The 12,699-nt window shown below is 37.6% G+C and overlaps 1 long non-coding RNA gene across 1 annotated transcript in view; it reads right to left on the bottom strand.

Moving 5' to 3' along the window:
* Nucleotides 1–2,403: 2,403 nt before the first annotated feature.
* Nucleotides 2,404–12,699, bottom strand: part of LOC132325786 (uncharacterized) — a 53,049-nt gene continuing 42,753 nt past the window's right edge. The window contains exon 7 of the long non-coding RNA XR_009486019.1: nt 2,404–2,549. This is a non-coding gene — a long non-coding RNA (uncharacterized LOC132325786). The remainder of the gene's footprint in view (nt 2,550–12,699) is intronic.

A 12,699-nucleotide genomic window follows, 5' to 3' on the forward strand; every position in this document is an offset into this window, starting at 1 on the left:
AGTTAACAGTATCAACAAACTATTGAGAGGGCACCTAGAATTTTATTAGGATAGATACTTTAAAAAAAAAAAACTATGCAAAATCTAAATCTTGAACAAAAAGAGACAAAAAAGTTTCAGGCCTGCAGACATCAAAATAATGTCAATGAGAACACAAAGAATAAACTTACTGGAAAATGATAAACAGGAAGACTCTATTTTAAAAAGCTGTTTCTAGTAGATGCATGGATGTGATTGAAATATTTTGTTAGATGATGATAAAGCCTTAACCAGAATTATGCACAAATCCACAGTTCCTACCACAAACCATTCTCTAACCAGGTAAGCAAAGATAAACTTGGTAGATGATCTTTTGAGGAGAGGCTAGGAAAGCTCAACTTGTTTAGCAAATCAAAGACTGAGTGAGGATCCAAGAGCATTTTGCAAGATTGTCTGACAGCAAACCAGAATTTAAAACAAAAACCCAAACCCAAACAAAAAAACAACTTGTCAAAGGGAAAAACACTGTCAATAAATAAAGTTACATTAGAAATGTGAAGCCAGTTTCTACTCATAAGCATAAAAGTGAGAACAGCTTCCCTGTGTGAGTTCAGAGACATAAAAGTTGAAGTTTATGACAGTGATTATATGATTTCAGTACCAAAAGGTGGAAATCTTTGGATATTATGAAGAAATGTCCTCTAGCTTGTCTATTCCTGATGTTCATGATACTGTATAGCTTTCCCTGTGACTACTTTGCACTGAACTTTATGGGACAAACTGAGAAAAAAAGCTGCCACTTTAAAATACTTCATAACTAGCCTATAAATATACTTCTTTGACAAAGTAAGGCCAAGAATTTCTCAAGGGTCAGAACAATAGGCGTTTCTGAAGATAATGAGCACAGTCAGTTCTGCTGTAGAGAAACAAAGTAGTGGGAAAAGCAATATGAAAAAAAGGTGTTGAAAAAAATATGACTGAATACCAACCTTGCTGCTTGGGTTCACAAGCCAGCTACTAATTGGTCATTATAACAAGTTAGTTCATCGTTATCTAGTGTTTCTTACATCTTCTTCAGAAGCACCTAGCCTTACTCAATTTCTAGAAAAAGGGTACCAGTTTTAGATGATTCTTTGAAGTTCTAATTTGTTAGAACATATTATGTATAGTTTCTCTGTCATCTTTATTAAGAGGGACAAGAGATGAGACTCTTCTGCATATCAGTTGGAAAATTACAGAATGTTAAGGGGTTCTGGTAACTGCAGCAGTTGCACCAGAAGACAATGGAGAAATAGTGAAAAACAAATCAGGCTGAAGCCCAATGTTTCTGGGGGTTTGTTGTGGTTTTTTTGGTTTTGATTTTTTTCCATCATTTGTACCTGTCACTCTCTTGCTCTGGTGCAAAAGCTTAAGTTCCCATGGTGCACACATGTAATTATTAGTAGCTATGCAAAACATAAAGCAGTGAGGAATCAGAGTGAAATATAAGAAAAAAAGAGAGAAAAATTTAAAAATCAACAATGAACATCATTTCCCCTCCATGTGCTTTTGGGATTGCAGCAGGAGTATAAGACAATTACTCACCAAACTAAACAATAAAAGAGTAACCTTAACTCAACACCTATGAATAGGAAGTTAAAAAATAATGAACAAAGTAATTCAGAAGAGTGGGAGTATAAGAAAAGTTGAAATCATTTCAGGGCATGTAGCTTCTGCAATAGTCAATATTTCTTTGTATTTTAGCATCTTAAGAGTTCCAGATGGTTTTCTGCCTTAGTTTTGATACATTTTTCTCCACTTAAATTCAAAGCACAAACTTTTCCTTGACTTGATGATATACTCAAGAAAGATATCATATGCTTAACTGAGATACTGAGAACCTACATTTCTTCTTAAAAATAAAGCACAAATCCCAGAATTTAAATACCAGTTTTTCAGAAACAGTTCATTTAGACCAGACTGAAAAAGAAACCAAAACAAAAAAAATCTGTCACTCATGCTGTCTGTGTGACAGCAAAACATCATCTCACAAATAATAGGAAGCATTATGATTAACAATTCACACAGAAACTTAGAGAAATCTAAATCTGAAACACCTGTGAGCATGATTTCAAAGGGCTTTATTTTTGACACACCAGAGTATACTGGAAGGTATTCAGGTGGATGCATGTCTTCCATGGACGTATTTGGATTCCAAAAACGTTAAGCAGGTCCAAAAGGTGTTTTGTTTGTTATATTTTTTTTTAATGGGGGAACTGTCATATGCCTCACCCTCTGCAGTGTTTCTCATTGCTTAGAGTAATCTGTGACTCGAGAAAAGGCTTTAATGCATTTTCGTTGTCTTTAATGATACAAGAATTCTTTGTGGCACTTTTTCCTCTTTCTGTAAACATCTGCATTCCTTTTTTCAAAACTTACCAAATCAGGAAAAAGTTGGGATACCAGTACTATTTGGTTCTCTTCTTCCCTTTAAGTGATATGTTGCTGATGACTCATGGAACCGCAGCCCCACTGATGACCCTTGTCTCTAAGACATCCAGTTTGCTTCTTTCTTCCCTGAGATAAGAGTGCTACTTTTTGAAATATAAAACAGAGAATCATGTGGTGACTGTTGTGGACTATAAAAAATATGCTACAAAGATTCTTCAGAGAGCTGCTTGAGAAGTGTTGCCTTAAATTATTACTTTTACACACCATTGACAGTAGTGTTTGTTTATGTTGAAAAAACTTAGTTGTTCTGAACAGAAAAAAAAAAATAAGATATGCACCTAAAAATACTACAATAAAATGTCTTGGCTCATTTGGGAATGGTATTATTTGAGGCATACATTTTTCTGTACACTTTGGCAAACTTGCAACAGATTTGATTTTTCTTTATGTCAAAAAAAAAAAATTCTCCTTAAAATGTCTTAAGCCAAAAGCTATTGCAAGGAGAATTGAAGATACAGGCAGTGTTTTTCAGATTCACAAAAGCAATTGGCTAGAGCAAGAAGAAATCTAAATTATAACTATTAGATAAAATTTAAGAGTATTGATGAAATTACTGTTACAATGCATGAGATAAATTGGGATAATAATTTTCTATTTTGAGGTTAAAATGCAAGAGAGCAAGAACCTAAAGAAACAAAGCTTAACCAAAAGAAGGTAACATAAATTTCCCGTGGATATAACACAGTTTCTATGGGATCCCACTGGGAGCTGAACACAGTAAAGCAAAGGTTACAATCATAACTCAAATGGCAGCTTCCACTGATTAAAGAGGAAAGGCTTGGCTGGCGTTCAATAACCTTGACAAGGACATTTTAGAAGAGGTTGACCCCACTGAATTTTTATATTTTTCAGTGAAGAATTCACATGGTTGGCAGTGCTCCAGAAAATAAAGCTGTAGGAAGGCAAGGGACTCTCAGCCGTGGACATGCTCAGTGCAGTGATGTCACTGAACCATACACATGTACTAAAAATGAACAGCATCCTAACTGCAGCATCCCAGCTGCAGCATGAGCCCGACACAAGACCCCCAAGCCTTTGCACAGCCAAAACATTTCACAATAGTTCTCTTTGCAGTTTATACTCCTGTTCTACCCCCACTGCACCTGCAGCTCTCAGCTCCCTTTTGTAGCACATGAAATGCAAATTGCCATTAATAGTGGTTAGAGACCCCAGGACTGATGTTGACTTGTCTTGAGCTGGGTTTAGCTTGTTTAAACTGTGATAGCAATTGTCTGGCAACTATGTAACTGTTCCCTAAACTGGTTTTTATTTCATTTAATCTTGTGCAACGATGTGGTTAATGGTTATTGTTAATAACAATACCCAGTAGCTGTGTTCTGTGGCAGAAATTCTAGAATAAAACAAGCTGTGGAAGAGCACCAGCACTGGTAGATATCAGAGGTCCCCTACAGCAAACACAAATCACAGTGACTGCCACTGGTCACAGCAGGAGTGCAGCGGGCAAATCAGGGACAGCAAAGACAACTGAAACAGAATTGACAAGCAAGGAAAGGAGAGAGCATATACAAACATATGTGTCATGTCAGGAAACAAGAGATGAATAGCCCTCAGGAGACTGCAGCACCAAGAAAGAAGGTGTCATTGTGACCAGTATCAAACCCTTTCTGTGCCGTGCCTCCAGGGCACCAGTGACTCTTGATATCCCCGTCCCCTTCTGGAAGAACTCTGAAGCTGTGACATGGTGACTCAGACAATGAGTAACCATAACAATAGTGAACCAACCAGGTAGGTGAGAGGAAATTTGGCCTTTGCAGGTTCTGAGGGTTTTTTAATTAAATATTTTAACTGCGTTGTTAACAAGGTGGGTTTCTTTGGGGATTTTTCCTGTGTTCCTTTGGACTATGACTGTTCTTCTTATTGTTGTGTCTGGGCTAATAATAACTATTTGTTTTATGTGTCAAGAATTTATTGAGACTGAGAATAAATTATTCTGTCTACATGTCAGTTGTGTTCCCTGTTTGCCCATAACAGTGTTTTAAGAGCAGTATGAATAGGTGTATAGATCAGTTTTGTGATACAATGAAATGTTACTGTGGAATTAATCTTTTTTAAATGGCAGTGTAGGGATCTGCAACAAGGCTGATGTCCTTAGAGTAATGGTGTTAAGAGCATGATTCATTCAGAAAACACAGACATTGACTTTAGGATAAGATGGATTGCATTAGATACATTACTGACTACATAAACTAAATGAACTCCATTGAGTATTAAGTGATAAGACTAGCTGTAAGTCCTGTACTGCAGATGCTCACATTTAATCACAAGGACAGAACCCCTGAGACCACAGTGATCCACATCCAGGAGCAGGCAAAGTCATACTTGCATGGGACACTTCATCTGGCTGATGGAGGGAAAACATCAGCAATAGCTGCATGCAGGAGATAAAGCAATGAGTGGCAAAGTTTGTCTGAAGACTTTTGTTATTGGAATATTCCTGGATTGCCCCTGTAGCAATAAATTGAGGTGCTGTTAATCCCTATATTAGTTACCATTGGATGAAGACACAAAATTTTCCATAGGTAGGGCCATAAGTATCTCTGGAAAATTTTAAGCTCAGCCATTCCTCTCTTCTGGACAAAACAAAATTCAAGAGTGAAGTCTGGAAATTATTTGTGGAAAAAAATTTAAAAAGAAAAAAATATATATCATGTTTGAGCACTAACTTTTTAGTCAGCCCTCCTGAAGACTGCAGAAGAACTTTGGCATTGGTTTATTAAAACAGAATATTTTGTTCACAAGCACCAGTAGAAATGCATGTGGAATAACAAACCATTCAACTCTTCTTTCATTAAACTTCTGGACACTACCCACAAGATGAAAGTGAACCCTGCCATGATTAAAGGCTTGTGACTGTGTGTGGATTGCTAATATAGCACCTAATGAATTGGTGTCTCTCCCAGTAGCCTGCCCCTAACAGACTCCTCACAGAAAATCACTAATTGTGTTAAAGAAGGGGCAGGACATCTTTCTGAGCATGGTAAGAGGGATGAGGGTCTTTTTCAAATCCATATTTACAGTATGTGATACTGGATGCTCTTAAATCCTGCAAACATGATAAGATTTAGGTACCTGTCTCAGAATTACATCTGTTTTCTCCTCTAGAGAAAGAGGTCTCTCCACACGAATTTTATCAAAAAGGAAACAGACCCTGGAAACACACAGAAGATGCACTGGAGTCTATCACTCTGGTTTTTAACCTTGTATTTCCTGTCCATAGGACCATGCCAAGCCATCTGATTTCATTTCAGAAGTGCAGTTTCAAACTTTATCAGCATTGTCCTGCCACTCTCGTCTCATTACTCTTCCATAGATGAGTTGGCAACACTAATTTATTGAGGGTTTTTTTTTAAAAAAAAAGCAGCTTTAACAAGTTCTAAGTTGTGCAGCTTTTATTTTCCTTCTTTTTTGGGAGGCAGAGAGGAGGGAATATGTGAAGGAGGACTGTTAGGCCTTCCTGCATTGTTTAATATTTCATTCAGGATGGCATTTAGTGCAGCCAAGCCAACACTTCTCTTTTTTCCCTCTAGGGTCATTTTACCCCGAGTGTTTGACTGCAAATATTTGATAGTACTTTTCTTAGTAAATAATCCACATAAGTTGTTTTTTTTGGTTTGTTTTTTTTTTCTCTTTTGACACCTAGATTCCACTCTAGTGAGCACAGAGGGTATCTATCCTCCTGCTTATCTCTGGTTTAAATACCTCTCACTCCCACGCTGCATGTTTCCTCAACAGTCCTTGATTCTAATCAGTTTCCAGCAGCTCATTTGTCTCTGCTTTCAGTGATCATGTCCCAGCTCTTGCCTGCTGCCACTTTCTGAACACATCTTCATGGGTATCTTATTCAGTGAGTACTGTGATGGACTCGTTTTTATTCATTTACCAAGACGCCTTCTGCTATCTTTGTGCGTAAGCAGAGAGAAATTTAAACCACACACAATAACACAGTCAGTGAAGACACAGGAAAGAATCCAATAGAACAAAAGGCTAAATAAGGAATCCATAAAAAGATGGGGTTTGAAACAATAGTTTTCATACCCAGGTATGATTATCAAAATAACAGTTATGCAAGATGTTGACGGAATGGGTAAGAAAGGTTTTTTTTCTATCAGAAAATAGGCCTGAAAAGTACAAAACACAGGAAATCAAAATAATTTCAGTTAAGTTTTCCTTCACCAACTGATTTTTTAACAAACCAAATACTAGAAAATAGTTACCTTCTTCCTTGCCCCAAAGTTTATTAGTTGTAAATTTTCTATTATTGACCTACGAAAATTCCATTTCAGGAGGTTTGGAATTGTTTCAGAAGAAGTTTGATATCTTCAAAAAAGAATGAATAAAAGAAAAATATTCTAATAATTTATAGTCTTCTCTCACTTTTTTCGATTTCCAGTCCAACAAACTCTGATAACATTCTCCAGGATAAAACCCTGCCTAAGAGAGGAAACATTCTAGTGAAGTAAAATTAATTTGGAAACAAACTAAAGTTTTAACCATTTATTACTCTGTACATATTTCTACCTGCATGGTGGTATCCAAGTGGGCACAAGGCACCAAGGGTACAATACCAGTCCCTATACTTAATTTTTGGTCTATCCTGTGCCTCATGAAAATTAGCCTGTTGTTTTGTGAGAAAGAGGTCAAAGGCAAACACCTAACTCTTCAAGTTAGAGATGAACCTTGTCTTCTTGGGTAAATTTTATTTTTCCAGTGATGTAGAGCTGTCTTGAGTGGTTACACACCTAAATATTCCTCTAGCCAGATGACTAAAGCCTTCCAGGAGCAGAAATCCATCTGCAGAATACCAGCACCAAAAGAGAGGACTTGTCACACCATGATGCAGTCCTCAAAGCCTCAGAATTTTCCTCTGTTTTGAGCTTAAGACAATTGCCTAGTAGCAAGACCATATCAGCAGTGAATCAGCAGGAGAGTGTCAGTTTTGTTAAATTACTGTTATAGAGTAAAGCCTAAGATTGCTGTTACCATCCTATATTTTTAAGGTAAGTGATGGCTCTGTTAATATTTTTTTCAGAAAGTCTGTCTCAAGGGAAAAGGCATTTTTTTAAACCAAAAAGGGATAAAACATCCATTACAATATTTCAGCTTTGATGCTGTTTTATTTTCTTAGTTGTCTTTCTTTTGATTAAAAGTTTCAGTGTTTTCAAAAAACAATAAAGTTTCCAGCTTTCACTGCAAATAAGATTTTAAAAAGTGAAATGAGGGGGCAAAGGATATTATTTCTGAGAAAAAGTGTTTCTTTAGCAGAGTCCAAAAAGGAGCTGTTCATTCTGCAGAAAAGCACACACAATGTCTGTGCTTAACAGAATGGAGTCCTGTTTTCCCTCAGAGAATTGCATTGTGTTGGGTTCTGTCTGAACTCAGTGGTGGTCCCATGCAGCAGCCAGACACCACTGCACTCAAAGCGAGAAAACGAAGGTCATTTTCACTATTATTCTTTCCACCTTGAAGATTTCTCTGCAATGGAAAGAGTCCACTGTAGCTAACCCATTGCAAATTTTCTTTTAAGAATAAGAGTTTAATTAAAGCACTTTCAAGAACTATCTGTGTTGACCTCTAAATATAGAGTCAAAACCTTGAAATAGCATTACTCAGTCCTTAACAGAGGTCACTCTCATCACAGAATGCAAAATAACTAGCAATACACCAGTGAGGTGCTAAGTACTTCCTTCAATACAGATCTTGAAAGTACTGGGCCTGTGCCAAAGTGACCCTTTCCCAGTAACACATTACAAATGCAGCCTGGGTATGGTGGTGATTGGCTTGGTAATGGCTGCAGAAAGCAAAACCTAGGTAATTCAACTTGCATACTCAGAGGTTAATCAGGACTGATTTAAAACACAGAGCCATAAGTCCCTGTTTTGAAAATAATCCTAGAACTGGTCCAGCATTTGAGATACTAGACCCAATCTTCATGAGTCAGGCAGTGACTCTGCATGTGGGTAATTATTCCCAGGATCCTGGCATGCAGAGATGCCCACAATAGTCTGGATCTTATCCTGCTCTATCTGCAAACTGCTGGTCTGCCCAATCCAGAACTCATGGAGTCAATAAACCCTAATAGAGGTAATCTGCTTTTTCAGTTCACGTTTTCTTCAGAGGTCCCTGCTCCTGTAAATGTGTTAATTAGATGCTGGTAATGGCAGAGACAGCCAAGCAAATGCTCTGCAGGCTGTGACTTACTTACATCCAAATCTGTTCATGGGCTCACTCTCCATCCCTTGTGGTTTCACATGGACACAAGCTCCAGAGTAAAATGCAGCAGAAGACTTTTGAATTAAGTCTAAATCTGTCTATAGAGATTAGATAGCAAAGAATGGGCTCTGAATTTTCAGTGGGCATTTCTGTGGTGCTAGTCATCTTTACGCATAATTTAATATAACTATGTTTACTCTCAGTGAGTAAACTGCCAAATGGTGTTTTACATCACAAACAGCCATAATCTAATTTCTTGTTGCAGAATAAGCAGCAGGAAATCAATTAATTGTGAGGATAGACAATAAATATTTTCTAGCAAATAGGCATTGCAATAACATTTGGAATTCACAGACCTTTCCATGAAGAACCAGAGACTGTCAGCAGTTTGTTGTGCAATCATGAGCCTGATTACATGAGTCAAACTATTAACTCTTTTGAGTTTTAATAATTTTGATTTTATTTATTGCTGTTTACTGCAATTAATGATTAGAGCTGAAGAGAAAATAATATTTGAGAACAAAAGAAACCTCTTACAAGCCAGATTATTAAAGTCAGCAATTAAACTGACAAAGTATCAACAGAGTTGTGACAGAGCCCTGTAAAAGTCATCGTAATTCACTTCAGTGCCTCTAGGAGGGCTGTAAGTTTTAATCTTACGAATGCAACTTTTCACCCTGAAGCCTGAGACACTCATCTAACATGTCAAAAAGGATTTTTTATCTTTCTCAGAATCCTAAGTTCAGTGCAGACACTCACTTCTTATGGAATGAACTACTGCAGTCTCACAAGCATGCTTTCAGGTACACTCGTGGCTCTGCTGTCACTCTGCACTGCCTTGTCACTCCTGCACACAATGGGTTTTGTATTCTCTCAGATTCAAAACTTGCAGGCTGTTCATTTCCTTTCTTAGTTGTTAATTGTGTCTCTTCTAATGACAATACTGTAGGCTGGTTTTTGGTATTTCATAATGTCTGGAAGAAAAGCACTGTATGTACATTAAAAAGAGAAATAACACCTCATTAAAAGGATAAGAAAATCATATTGTGAATTATTATTAAAGCACCAGACAGTAGCAGTACCAGATGATAACATAATTCTGTCCCATGGGGCTCATTACTTGAAGGTACAGCTGGAAAAGAGCTATTACCTGTACAGAAGCACAGGTGCACCAGCATTGCTAGTTTGTCCTAGTTTTACACATGTAATCCTGAGAACTGCTCCTGAATGTCTTCAATGCCAGCTTGAGCAAAGCAGTGCTCTGCAGCTCACACAGTCCCTCAGTCCCAAGGCACCAGCAGGACACCATCACTGTTGGAAAACACAGCTTGAAAACTTTGATTTTTCTACCTTTCCTATTCAAACTAAGGTAAAATGGGAGTTGACACCATTTTTCTGTGAAGGAAGCATTCTCCAGGAAGAATGAACTTTCCCAAGGGACTAAAATTACTTAAAAGTTCTGCTCAAATTTAGTCTGTAGGACCATAGCAAAGAGAAGGAAGAACATGGAAATATTCAAGCATTTGGATTTCTGTTGCTTTTAAGATACTAATATTTAAACATGTTTACTAACACAAACATGCATTAAAACTAAGGTAGAATATAATTTAGATATGTTATCTAGATAATATTTATTTTGGTTTTCCTCCAGGTCCTATTTTTATCTACTGGAAAATAAAAAAGGAGTAAAAATTTTGTTTCTAATGGTGTGGACAACAAAATATTTGAGTAGACAATTCACTAATCATATGATCAAGAGCTGTTTCAGGCATCTTATCCAGTGATCTGTGTGAAACACCACAGAAACGTGAAAACCTGTGAATCAAGTGAAAAAATGACATGCTAAGTTTGTAGCAGTGCTCTGGCAGTGAACTTTTAAGGTGCCAAATAGGAAAAAGGGCAATGTGACAGAGTGAGCAAGCTGGAAGAGAAACAGTGTTACATTCTTGAGTCACAGACACAGTCCTCTGAGGCTCTGGTCACCTCTTACAAAGGGCTGCACTTCTGCCTGACTTGAGCTCCCATTTAGCTCACAGAGTGTTTTCAAAGAGCCAGCACATCACTGCAACAAATCATCAGTGCCCAAGCTCCTCCCTGGGCTTGGGAGTCTGCTTGGACTTGGCCAAGTGGAGCTGTCCCTGCAGCTCCTTGCAGCGCTGGCATTGCCAGGGGCTGTTTATCCCGCTGCTGCTGCAAGTCTCACCCAAAGCATTTCACTGCCTGTGCCCCCAATCCTCAGAGATGAGGACATTTCCTATATCTGGTATCAGTATGACAACAAGAAACGTGAGCATTTTATCAATGAGTCAGGAATATTCTCATCTCGTCCACCATTCTTCTGAAAAACACATTTGCACAGCCTGATGCAGAGTTAAAAGGATGTGCACACCTGCTTAGGGATAACTTGCATTCAATGAACAGGACATTTATATAGCATTTAAATACTAACATAAATGCTGTAGCTATATATCAATAAAGACTCAACTTTGTAATTGTATTTGTTGCTGAAAACAGCTGATAATTTGGAGATGGGAGCCATAAAAAGTCAGGAACTAATGGTGTGTGGTTGAATGTGGCGTTGTGTAGGGAGGAGTGAAAGAGCTGAAGTGTTTACAGAAGAGAAGATATTAACCTTTGTACAGGAGTCAGAGTAGTGAGAATGTCCAGAGGAATGCCTATGAAAACAAACAATCAAACCATTATTAAAAAGGGGTGTCAGGAGTCCAGGAGAAGGTTTCATAATGGGCGAAGGATGAAGAAAAAGAATAAGGAAGAAACTGGTGGAATGAGTGGATGTCGAAATAGTAGGTGTGTGTATCCATATTATAAAAATACTAATAAAAATCCTATTCTTCTATTAGGATTAATTTTATTTATAGATAGAAATGATTGCTTACAAGTTATTAGTAATATTTAAATGAATTTTTCTCTGTCCACAAAACTCTGACAGATTCTCTGTACAAGACAGATTTTAGATCACTGTGATATACAAATTTTTTTAATCCCAAGGACCTGTTGTACAAATGTGTGTATTAGAGCTTTGTTACATGAAATGCTACAACCCCTGAATTGGTGGAATCAGAATGCACTCTTTGCAAGAGTCTCACTGAAGGTGGCAGGATTATGTATGTGACTAAGCACACCATACTTCTGTGTTTTGCACTATGATAAAATAAAACATGTCCAAAGCTAATCCTGGATTTTTTGTTGGCTTATACCTGATTTTCCAGTGCAAAACTAGATTTCTTTCTTTTTGTTTAGTTGCATGATTCATAATGGCATTTTGAAGCTAAATTCCTTTTCATACAGTCATATAAAATAATAATCACAAAAGGACCAGTTTTGGGCTGCTATACCAATGTTTATACCAACATTTTCAATTGCAATGGAGCTTAAGATTAAACTTTGCAAGCTCCCTTATGAAGTTGATACTAAATAATAATTTTAAATAAATATGTTTAGAAAACAAAAAAAATTTTAAAGTGTGTTGTGTTTCCAGAAGACTTCAACTAAATGTATACAATGGTCAGATATGTAAGAAGATGGGAACCAATCACTACCTATGAGATTCATCGATGGAAAAATAAATTAGATTTTTTTTTTTTTTTTTAATGCAGAGAATCACAACAATTTAACTCCTAACCCTCCAATCTCTGTTGAAAAATGGAGCAGTCTCTGATAATTGCTTATAACAGGAATGAGAAGTCTTATCTGGCAAAATTTGCCATCTGGATGCCACCAATACAGCTAAGCCAGGCAGCTCTGCTCCCACTTATGCACCAGCAAGAAGCAGGAGTGTGAGCATCCATCCACTTGTGCTGGATGGACCTTCCTGCCTTCTGGGACACCCTGAGCCTTCCTGGCACTTTATACACAGCGGGCTGCTTTGCCCTGGGTGGTACAGGCAGGATGAAGAGGTGACCTGCAGCTCACGTCAGGGCCAAGGTGCATCTGACATGAGGTGATGAGAATGAGGAAGCCAAAAATCAGCTTGAGAGA

The sequence above is a fragment of the Haemorhous mexicanus genome, chromosome 3, assembly GCF_027477595.1.
Source record: "Haemorhous mexicanus isolate bHaeMex1 chromosome 3, bHaeMex1.pri, whole genome shotgun sequence".
In the NCBI taxonomy this organism is placed as follows: domain Eukaryota; kingdom Metazoa; phylum Chordata; class Aves; order Passeriformes; family Fringillidae; genus Haemorhous; species Haemorhous mexicanus.